The 12,294-nt window shown below is 37.4% G+C and overlaps 1 protein-coding gene across 5 annotated transcripts in view; it reads right to left on the reverse strand.

Annotated features, from left to right (window-relative positions):
• The window catches only part of LOC106881659 (cAMP-dependent protein kinase regulatory subunit), a 457,628-nt gene that overhangs the window by 98,726 nt on the left and 346,608 nt on the right, over positions 1-12,294 (reverse strand). The gene's annotated exons all lie outside the window — the stretch shown is intronic.

Genomic DNA, 12,294 nt, shown 5'->3' on the forward strand with positions numbered 1-12,294 from the left:
GAGTGATGGGAGAGAAAAGCAGTGAAGGATAATCTTTTAGGATCTGTATAATTTATAAGAGGTACTGATATTCCGATAACTTTGAGTTTCTTGCCAGAGCAGCAAGGGTAACATTGCCTCCCCCACCACTCTGACCAATAAATAGTTTACATAGAAGTCACTGATTATTCCACAGATTTTTGTACTCTTAATGTAATCCTTACGTTGGATACAGTGTGACACAAGGTGTAACAATGCTACACTTTTTCAATTATAGGCAGCGATTCTTGTCAACTCAATTTCACAATAAAGCTAGAGAAAGAAAGACATGTCTAAACTGTCATTCAGTGAGATTAAAATAGAGATTTGATGATTGTGAAGCAAACTTCTTAATCATTCAGTCATGTACAAACATCTACATATGATACATATATAGTGAGACCTAAATCCAAGGCCTCTGCCAGGGGTGTAGCCAGTCCACTTATGTGTACCTTTCCTTCATTGGACACTAAACTCCGCTTGCAAAGACCTATTGAGGCAAGTGAAATCGAAATCAAACTAAATTCGACAACTGGCACCCATGCCAACATCGTCTCCTTCATTGGACATGAAACTCAGCTTGCGAAGACCTGTTGGGGCAAGCGAAATCGTGATGGTACCTGTGCCCAGCGTTGCCTTTCTGGCACTTGTGCCCACAGCATGTGTAAGGACTTTCAAGCGAGATCGTTGCCAGTGCCCCTGGACTGGCTCTTGTGCGGGTGGCACATAAAATACACCATTTTGAGCGTGGCCGTTGCCAGTATCGCCTGACTGGCCTTCGTGCCGGTGACACGTAAAAGCACCTACTACACTCTCGGAGTGGTTGATGTTAGGAAGGGCATCCAGCTGTAGAAACTCTGCCAAATAAGATTGGAGCCTGGTGTAGCCATCTGGTTTCACTAGTCCTCAGTCAAATCGTCCAACCCATGCTAGCATGGAAAGCAGACGTTAAATGATAATGATGATGATGATATGTACACACACAAACAGATGACAACCAGGAATATCAACGTTACAGTTTTGTAGGCTTTGAAGATGACTAAAGGGGGGAAAATAATAAAATTTTACTTTATTAGTTTCTATTCGATCATTAGATTATATATTCATAAAAGAAACTCAGAATATGAATGTTTCCAAAGGCAACAAATATAACATAACGTAGACTTCAAACTGGATGTATCAAGTAATTGGTGCATGAACAATATCAGGTAGGAGTGAAAGACATGGTTTCAAGAAAAAGAATAGAGTGAGAACTTGACCCTTGTTACTCTATGGATTCTGGTTGAGAATCATTACTGTAGGGTTGTTCCACTCATAATACACCTACTGTTTCTATGAAACCACTGGACGTTCCCTGTAATTAGGGTAACAATGAAGGTCAGTAGGGTGGCTAGTCTGTTATTCAACTTTGTCTTATTACTGAATTTAACACTATATATTTAGCTAACCACTGACCACAGCCAGTCACTTAATCAATACATGTACTGACCAAATAGTAAAACTTAACTGGACTATTATAGTACTGAATTCAATACCAAATATTTAGTTGACCACAACCTGTCACAAGCTCAAACAATATATTTCACAATAATGTTTAGATATACTGACCAACTGGACAGGCTCTATTACAGTCCATTGTTAGCAGATATTTAACCTTTCGTTACTATATTTCTGTTGAAATACACTGCCTTAGTTTCAATTAATTTTGAAAGTAACAAAGAATTAGGTAAAATTTGTCATTTTTAAGCTGGTATTTGAAACATAAATTAATGTGAAATTTTGATGGGAATTTTTAGATCACTTTGAAACAAGTTTGTATCATAGAACCAGGAGTAATCTCTGATGGGTTGGTTTCAAAGGGTTAAATAATTTTATTTAGAAAATGACAACAAACTATTGTGGACACTATTAAACTTCAATGATGGACCCAGTTTATGTGTCCATAACAATGTGTGTTTTTGTGTAGTAACAAAAAAAAAAGCATTTTGAACAAATAATGGACACAAAGACATGTATCAATATGGTTAAATCATTTATTGGGGGGGGGGGGTAAGCTGATAACGATCAGTGTTGAGAATAATTAATACATTTAAGAGATTGTAGATGTGCTTCGTAAGTTTGTGCCAGGAAGGAGAGAATTTAATGTTAACACCTTTTGCCTTCATCTAAGAGTGATGAAGCTTTGCAATGTATTGTTCAAAGGTAAAACAAATTGTTAGTGATTGATAATTCCAGAAATTTATGAGACCTCTAATCAGCCATTACTCTGAACATTTCTCAGTATGTGGTGCTCTCTCACACCATGACTCTAATGAGATCCACAAGTACAAATGAAAAAATTACACCTTCAACCAGAGAATCCCTTCTCTGGGATGTATGAATGGGAGCCTCAGATTTCTTTGACTATTTTTGACTTTACATTCCTTTCACTCTATACTCCCTTCCCAATGTTCACTTCCATGGCCCTCTTTCACTTCATAATTGTCCTAAATCTATTTTGTTTATATTTGTGGATGTATATGTAGGTCTGCCTCCTGAGTGTATTAATTCCTGCAAACTCATGTTTGCATATATGTCTGACAGGAGCTAGCTTTCTGTATATACAAGACTTACACTACTAACCTACGTTCTATTCTGCAAGCTAACTTTAGCTATTGACCTTCTCCCACCCATTTCTTTTACACGATACTATATTAAACAATTTACAGTCATTGTAAATTCTAGATGCAAGCTCTTTCTCCTTGTCAACCCGTTCATCAAGACCACCAACAAACTTTTTGTTTGTATATGTATTTGTATTTCCGTATGAATGTGTGTGTGTGTATGTGCGTTTGTGAGATATATATATATACATATATATGTGTGTGTGTGTATTTATGAAGTAGCTCGTCTATATTCATGTAAAATCTATACTGTTATGCTTCATTTGACCCTCTTGGCGATGATTTGGCTCTCTCAAACTCCTTCCCACCTCATTCTTTATGTTCCTGCTCACTGCTCACCTCCCACCACTTCTCACAGGTCAATACTCCCTCACTTCATACATCTCTCATTCACTTTATTCCATTCTTCATCACTTGTTAGCCTACAACCAAAATGAGAATACTTCTTTTCTCTTTCCCTCCCTCAGATGCAGAGCAAGACCACAAAATGTTACATTCTTCATTCCTCACGGCAATTGAACTTATCAAATTCTGCTACGATGTATCAATGTGAGCGTGTGCTACATAAACACACACAAATACATACATGCGTGCACATATATACAAGCACATGCACACACGAGAAACTTTTCAGTGAACAGATGTTATATCCACATGGAAGAACATCGTTATTGAATCCACTTTAGAATAGTTTTCATAAGATGTTTTTTTGTCAATAATATTTCTTTATCATTTACATTATAAAATCAATGAAGAAATAAATATGATTGTATTCAGGGCATGTATGTCCCACCACTTAAACACACATGCTGTGCATATGTGAGTATGTGAGATATATATATATATATATATATATATACGTATATATGTACATGTGTGTGTGTGTATATATATATACACACACACACATACACACTCACCAAAGAAGTATTACCCTCTCCTTTCTAAATAAGTGAATAATTGGCTATCATACAATTACACAGCAATTATGTTACCATGAAGTGAACTAAGATTCTTCAGCACATAAGCTGTAAATTAGTGTAAAAGACAATTACACTTTGGTAATTACCAGCGATACTAATCAGCTCAGTTCAATAAAGTCAATGTCACAATAACAAGCATTTGCTTAACTTTTGATGGTGAGCAGCAGGTTAGAAATGAAGTGCTTAGCAACAATAACGCAACCGGTTCAGAATATACAATAGTAACATACTTTTCAAGTGGATAGGTATTAGACTACTTATTATAAGCAAATGTTATCAATTCTATTGCATTAATTAGAAAGTGACATACAACAATGAATTTATAAAATTTTGTTCCAAAAATTACTGGAAGTATTACAATTTTTAGAACCCTTCATGTTGAATGACCAATTCAGTTAGAATTGTAATGATGAAGTATTAACCGAAATATTAAAACAACAATTATTCACATATTCTAAAGTAACCAATAGAAACACTATGTACAAGTGTTAAGACTGTCACTAGGAGTCATCATATCTAAATATTTAGATGTCTTCAAGGGTCATTATGGATAAATATTCAGACAGCAGAAGTTCATATGTGCAAGTGTCTATACAGTCTCCATTGGTCATTATGTACAAGAGTTAAGAATGTCTCCAGAAGTATCCAATGCACAAATGTTAAAACTATTTTTAGGAGTCATTATGTACATGGCTCTGTGGTAAGAAGTTTGCTTCCCAACCACATGGCTCTGGGTTCAAAACCACTTTGTGAGACCTTGAGCAAGTTTCTTCTTTTATAGCCCAGAGCCAACCAAAGCCTTTTGAATGGATTTGGTACACAGGAACTGAAAGAAGCCCAACATGTGTATGTATGTATACACACACACACACACACACACACACACACACACACACACACACACATGTATGTTACTGTCTCCTTGTCTTGACATTGCATGATAGTTGGAAACAAATGTCTCCATCATACAAGCAGTGACCTTTGTTCCTAATTTTCTGTGTAAAACATGTCTAACCATGGAGAAATTGTAGTTTACTTGAAAACGAATGAGGGTTAGTGACAGGGAGGGTATCCAGCTGTGAAAACATACCACAACAAAATTCTGTCCAACTCATGCAGGCATGGAAAAGTGAACATTAGAATGATGATGACAATGATGATTACCTGGGGCTCACAAGAAACAAGTGTTAGGTCAGCTTCCAGGTATCACTATGTAGAAGTTGTAAAATTGTTTCCAAGAGTCATACATGAAGGTAATCTCTCAGAAGTAGCAGATTCCATCATAAAGGTTTTTTTTTTTTTTTACTATACTTATATAGAAAGGCTAAAGTTGTTTCTGAGCCCACAAGAAAGCAGGCGAGATTACATAATAAAGTGGAGCCTATATAAAATGCTCTGTCAATCTTTTAATGATCTTATAGAATGTGTTTAAACTCATTAGAGAACACACTTTATATTGATAACTTGTGTGATATTAGCAAACTTGTAAAAAGAGGATCATGGAAATGATAGACAGACATAAAGAGGTCAGTGGTGAAATATCAGTTAGTGACCATATAATTGGTGCGGAGAATGTGAAGTTTTGAAGTAGGCTGACCATCAACCTGATATTCCACTCATACTGACAGTGCAAAACAATGAACTAATTATTTTCCAAACATCAAAAACTGCAATAATGACTCACTTCAAGTGCAGAAGAGGTTTTGTTGCTTAGGCAACCAACCAGCACTGGTGCTTAAGTTATCTGCAGAAGCAATGAAGTAATTGAACTGAAATCATCATCATCATCATCAGTACAATGATGATGATGGCAGCACTATTGGTGGCAGGTGGTGATAATGATAAAATTTTCTATGCATACAAGCTGAAGTTGTATGATTTGATAACATTTAAACTTTAGTTTATATTTTCTCTTTATATCTGGAAAAATTCCACCAGATTCTCACTGTACCATTTGGTATTTGGTTGGGGAAGATATAGATGACTACTGCATGGTAAACTAACCTACTACAACTATACCACTAAGTTTAAAATAAACTATCACATCGGTAACACTTAGCTGAAGTAACCTATAAAAGCTACCAGAGAAATGGGAGGTTAACAAGTCTACCAGAATTATACCACAGTACTGCTATACAAGTGGTAATTAAGTTACCATAGACATACACAGAGATAACTAATATATCAGAGCTGTACCACAATGGTGACTAACTAGCCTACCATACATAAGCTGGTATTTAGAGATAACTAACCTTGCAAAATTATACCGTAGGAGGAACTAATATACCACAAGAGTGTCTAAATTGCCACAACTACACTATAGGGTTAATTACAATACTACAGAGTGATACAGTTATACCAGAGTTAACAAATCAATCTGAGTAGCATCATGTAAATAATTAACTTACCATAATTATAGGTGCATTGCTATGTAATTTAGAAGCTTGCTTCCCAACTGTCTTGGGTTTGGTCCTATTTACAGGGGTAGCACTGGTTTAAAATAAGACATTTTGGTTGTGTATGGTTGATATCTGTGTGTGGAAGATTTACAGAGCAGTAATGGGTGGGATCATATGTCTAAGAATCTGTTATTAGATGTAACAAACAGTAAGTGGTTTCTAATGTAGAGAAGGAAAATTATGGAGCACCTATGAAAATTCTGGTATGAACAAGAGTGGATAAAATGTGCATCACAGAGAACCTTAGACAATATATAGGGAAATAGTGGTCTGACATGTAACATATAGAAGGATAAAGAACATAGGACACTGGTGCCAAGTAAAAAGCACTGGTGATGGTTCCACGTAAAAGGCACCGAGTATGCTATGTAAAGTGGTTGGCATTAGGAAGGGTATCCAGCTGTAGAAACCAAGTCAAAACAGACTATGGAACCTGGTGCAGCCCCTGGCCTTGCTAGTTCCTGTCAGGTCACCCAACCCATGCCAGCATGGAAAATAGATGTTGAATGTTGCTGATGATTATATATAGAGAATGTATGAAGTCCAGAAGGAAACTATTTACAAACATATGAACAATAGTGTGCACCGAATAGAGAAAGGGATTAATTTACGTTGTGTGCAAATGCATAGACACACACACACACACACACACACAGAACTCAAGCGCTGCAAGCTTTGTGCATCACACTTATCAAACTAAATGCAATGAACAAAACTCTCACCCATTGACTCACTTATGTAACCTTACAATTGAATAATATACAAATATTTTTATGTATTGAGTTCTCTTTTATCTGTTTGTTCCACCAAACACACAAACACACACACATTACCATCATGCATTTTTGTATATGCTTACAGTTGTATTTTTTGTTGTTTTTTTTGTCAGTCGTGGAATACCTTTGATGTGTAGCTTTGTATAGATATGCCTTAGTCACACATCTAATATTACATAGTATCAATAAGTCAGTGATTACAATTATTAATATAGAATATTGTGAGACATGAGGATGTGATCTCTGGGTCTCTACCCACTCTTTGACCACATGGACACACAAATACATACCACATAAATTCACATAAACACAGAGACATTATGTCTGTAGTATAAGTCAAACTATGGCTTATATAGAAATTAAAATTATAAAAGAGAATACAAATTTTACGTCTCTCTCTCTCTCTCTCTCTCTCTCACACACACACACACACACACACACACACACACACACACACAAACGTACACATGTATACAATTATATGACAGTGTTATACATACACAGATATATTAAGGTGTGTGTGCGTGTGTACAAGCGTATCTCTATGTACAAGAGGTGAACACATGCTAACTATGAAACGTGTACAGAAATACTGTGTTAAATGAATGATCGATTGATAAGTTGTGGATAAAGTGTGTATAGAAATGATATAGATTGTCTTCACGACAGACTGGGAAAATTACAAAACCTGTTTTAGCATTATGAGGTTTAAGTGCATTCTGAAAAAGCTTTTGTGTTGTTTAGGGGCAGGGTATGGGCTGTCGAGTTCTAGGAGTTTACTGATTAGTGAGGGACGGTGAGGGTATGTGTGTGTTAAAATGCTTACATGTTGTCACTTGCATACGTCAACAAATGTATTTTGATAAACAGACATTATAATACATGTATGTATACAAGAGAGTGAAGCTTGTGTATATACTGTGTATATATGTATTGGTTGGTTGATATGTTATGTAGAACCAGTTGGACAAATAACAAAAATGGTGAAAGTCACAGTAATATGGCTTGCCATTATAGACCATCACAACCATCAGTAGTTCTATCAATACCAGTACCAATACTACTACTACCACTACTACTATCATCATCACCATTTCCTTGACTAGCACCATTATTTCCACCACTACCACCACCACCATCATCATCATTTGCAACAACAGCCTCTAAGTGCCCAGTAGACCGACAAGATATAGTAGCCAAATCTATCTCAAATTACATCCTACTAAATTAAAAAGGGAAGGACACAGTGGGATTATGTACACCCACAGATCACTACAAAGATGTGATGACCATAGCTTTAAATATATTTGAGCATAGGTCTGTTTGATGAGGGCTGACCAGAGGTTAAACGACAATAGTGACATCGCTAATAATACAGTCATAGTATTCCAAAGGGGACTATGACCTATCCCAATTAAACAGCAACCACTGCTATTATTGATGGCAAGGAAGTCAATGAAGCCAAGTGGAGAGGGAGAAGGGGAAATTCCAGATAAAAAAAGATAACTGTAGTATGTGTATGTTTGTTATTATGTATATGAGCAGTGTGTGTGTGTTTGCGTTAGGAAGTGAGAGAGAGTGTGTGTGTAGTAGCACAAAGAAGTAAGTTATTTACATACACACCAACACAGCAAAAAGTGAAGTAGTAAAACTTGTTAAACTGTGTGTGTGTGTGTGTGTGTGTGTGTGTGTGTGTGTGTGTTGTGGCAGGTGAGAGAGAGAATGAGTGGCATGTATGTATGCGTGTTGTGGAGAGAAAATATGTGTAAAGAGAGAAATTATTTTGACACACACCAACACACTTTCAGGAAATAGTTACACTGTTTAAACTTGTTGGGAATAGCTCAGCAAGGATTGCTAGGTTCTGATCCCGACAATGCACTACAGCTAGATGTACCTGTCGATATTATCAGTTCTGGGTCCTTCCCTCTTCTTCTTTATCCTTACACCCAATAATAAAAATACTAATTAAAAACACCCCACCCCATCTATTTTCAGACCCCATCAGTGATATAAATACACACATCAAGAAAATTTACAGTCAAAAGGTAAGGTTGAAAGGTCTCTTCTACTGAACTACAACTGTTTAAATAATAATGGATTGGCCACAATATAAGCTCAAATGAATGACTGAATGAATGAATGAATGAATGAATGAATGAAGGAATGAGTGCATATGTATGTGTGAGACACATGGGGTACAAAATCAGTAAAAGTATTGTAGTAATTCATTGTGGTCATTTCCAGCCTGATTTTGAATAGTAGCAAGGTACCTTTTATCTCTCCAAGATGGAGAGGAGAATCGATAAAATAAGTACCATTTAACTACTGGGATCAATATAATCAATTATATCAACCAGCCCTTGTAACTAAGGTAGAAATCAATACATCAAACACGTCTTTCATCTCCTCTCAAGTTCATTCCCACATTCACTTTATCTTAATATGAAATCCTATTCATTTGAATTGAGTGCATGCATGCATGCATGCACACACACACACACGCATGCATGCACAACAAAACAAACTTACCATTTCAGCAAAGACATAGTCAAACCATACAACATGGGAACCAATGAAGAAATGTGCAATATTTGAAAACCTTTAAACAGCTGTTTATTATCAACAGAAGTAGTGTTCTTCCTATATAAAACGTTACTGATACTCTGCCATCTTCCTTGTAAAACCAGAGATTTCTCTCTCTAAGCTGAACCAGTGAAGCAATATGAGAAATTCCATCATCAACTGCTTGCTCTGTGATGGCATGAATAGCCCTATTATTCTTACGAAATGTCACTGAGACCATTATCAATCAGATACATATACAGTATGTACTGGCTTCAAAAGATATGAACACAAACATTTAAATATTTATATACATGTGTCTCTCTCTCTCTCTATATATATATATATATATACACACATACACATAAACAGACCAGGAATATACACATAAGGTCATAATGTATAAACACAAATAAGTATGGATCTATCTACTTATCTATCTATCTATATATATATATATATATATATATATATATATATATATATATATAGAGAGAGAGAGAGAGAGAGAGAGAGAGAGAGAGAGAGAGAGAGAGAGAAAGAGAGAGAGAAAGAGAGTGACAGACAGGCAGAAAGACAGAAACAGAAAGAAAAATTTCACATATACACTCATGCACAGTGTCTATAATTACTCTACCAAACATTTTACTGTACTATACTTGATGTGAGGAGCATTTATAATTATTTTTAAAGAAGGAGTATTGTCCATACTTTAAATGGGGTCATTTATGACTCAAAGAGTAGGAACTCAAAGCAGGGAACTACTCTGACCCAGAAAATAGACAGGAAGTGAACAAGTTCAATTGCGATAATGAGATTTTGAAAAATTGGACAACTTTGAAAACACAGACTGGAGAGAATGTAATGCCTGGGTAGTTTATGGGGTATCAGACATCAGAAATGGTGATGATGTTATTTTATCGCCAGATGAAATCTGATCCCGTTGACCCATGATCATAAACATTCCAGCAACGGTCCTCCTCCTCCAACCTACTTTTTTTTTTTTATTTTTTTAGCTAAAGTGCATCTAGAACTACATTATCTAATGTTTCATTCCTAATTTAAAACAGTAAGATATAATTTGATGGAAACTTTTGCTGCTATTTTTAGCAAGATGAGGAACCATGTGAAGGCATACAAGGTCAATTAGTAGAGAATTAGATATAATAGAAGCATTAAAGTAGAATTCGAATGTAATGAGCAAGTTGTGAACAACAGAGTCTGTTATAGTAGCAATGGGTAGAGGGGAGGAATAGCATATATATGAAGAAATAAAACAGCTAGAGCTGGAGATACCATGTATGTATAGCAATAGAGCAAGTAGCAAGCACAGAGAGAATAGCAGGTATATGCAGCAAGGACAGGAGGTGTCTTCAATAAAGTGAGGTTAATTGATCAGACGGATATACATATATACATATCATCATCATCATCATCATCATCGTTTAACGTCCGCTTTCCATGCTAGCATGGGTTGGACGATTTGACTGAGGACTGGTGAAACCGGATGGCAACACCAGGCTCCAGTCTAATTTGGCAGAGTTTCTACAGCTGGATGCCCTTCCTAACGCCAACCACTCAGAGAGTGTAGTGGGTGCTTTTACGTGTCACCCGCACGAAAACGGCCACGCTCGAAATGGTGTCTTTTATGTGCCACCCGCACAAGCCAGTCCAGGGGCACTGGCAACGATCTCGCTCGAAAATCCTACGGGAGCCAGTCAGGCGGTACTGGCAACGGCCACGCTCAAAATGGTGCATCTCATGTGCCACCCGCACAAGAACCAGTCCAGGGGCACTGGCAACGATCTTACTTGGCTTGCCGGGTCTTCTCACGCACAGCACATTTCCAAAGGTCTCGGTCAGTAGTCATCGCCTCGGTGAGGCCCAATGTACGAAGGTCTTGCCTCACCACCTCAGCCCAGGTCTTCCTGGGCCTACCTCTTCCACGGGTTCCCTCAACTGTTAGGGTGTGGCACTTTTTCACGCAGCTATCCTCATCCATTCTCACCACATGTCCATACCAGCGCAATCGTCTCTTTTGCACGCCACAACTGATGCTTCTAATGTTCAGCTTTTCTCTCAAGATACTTACACTCTGATGGGTATTCACATTGACATTACACATCCAACGGAGCATACTGGCTTCATTCCTTGCGAGCTTACGTATGTCCTCAGCAGTTACAGCCCATGTTTCACTGCCATGTAGCATGGCTGTTCGTACGCATGCGTCATACAGTCTGCCTTTTACTCTGAGTGAGAGTCCCTTTGTCGCCAGCAGGGGTAAGAGCTCTCTAAACTTTGCCCAGGCTATTCTTATTCTAGCAGCTACACTTTCAGCGCACCCACCCCCACTACTAACTTGGTCGCCCAGAAAGCGGAAGCTATCGACTACCTCTAGTTTTTCACCCTGGAATGAGATAGAAGTTGTTTCCTGTTTGTTTACAGTCTTTATTGCACCTGAACATCTGCCACAAACAAAAACTAACTTGCTAGTTAACCTGCCTTTGATGTTGCACCTCTTATGTGTCCATAGCTTGCACCGGGTACATCTTATAGAGTTACTACCTACTCCTTTTCTACATACTGAGCAGGGCCATCTACCTGAAGGGGTTTGTGTTTTATCTACCTTCCTACTTATTAGGATTTTGGTTTTAGCTAGGTTGACTCTAAGGCCCTTCAGTTCTAGACCTTGCTTCCACACCTGAAACTTCTCCTCTAGTTCTGATAGTGACTCCGCAATTAGGGCAAGGTTATCAGCATAGAGGAGCTCCCAGGGGCAACCTGTCTTGAACTCCTCTGTGATTGCCTGGAGGACTATGATAAATAAGAG

This window comes from Octopus bimaculoides, chromosome 6 (genome assembly GCF_046866305.1).
Source record: "Octopus bimaculoides isolate indiv1 chromosome 6, ASM4686630v1, whole genome shotgun sequence".
Lineage (NCBI taxonomy): Eukaryota > Metazoa > Mollusca > Cephalopoda > Octopoda > Octopodidae > Octopus > Octopus bimaculoides.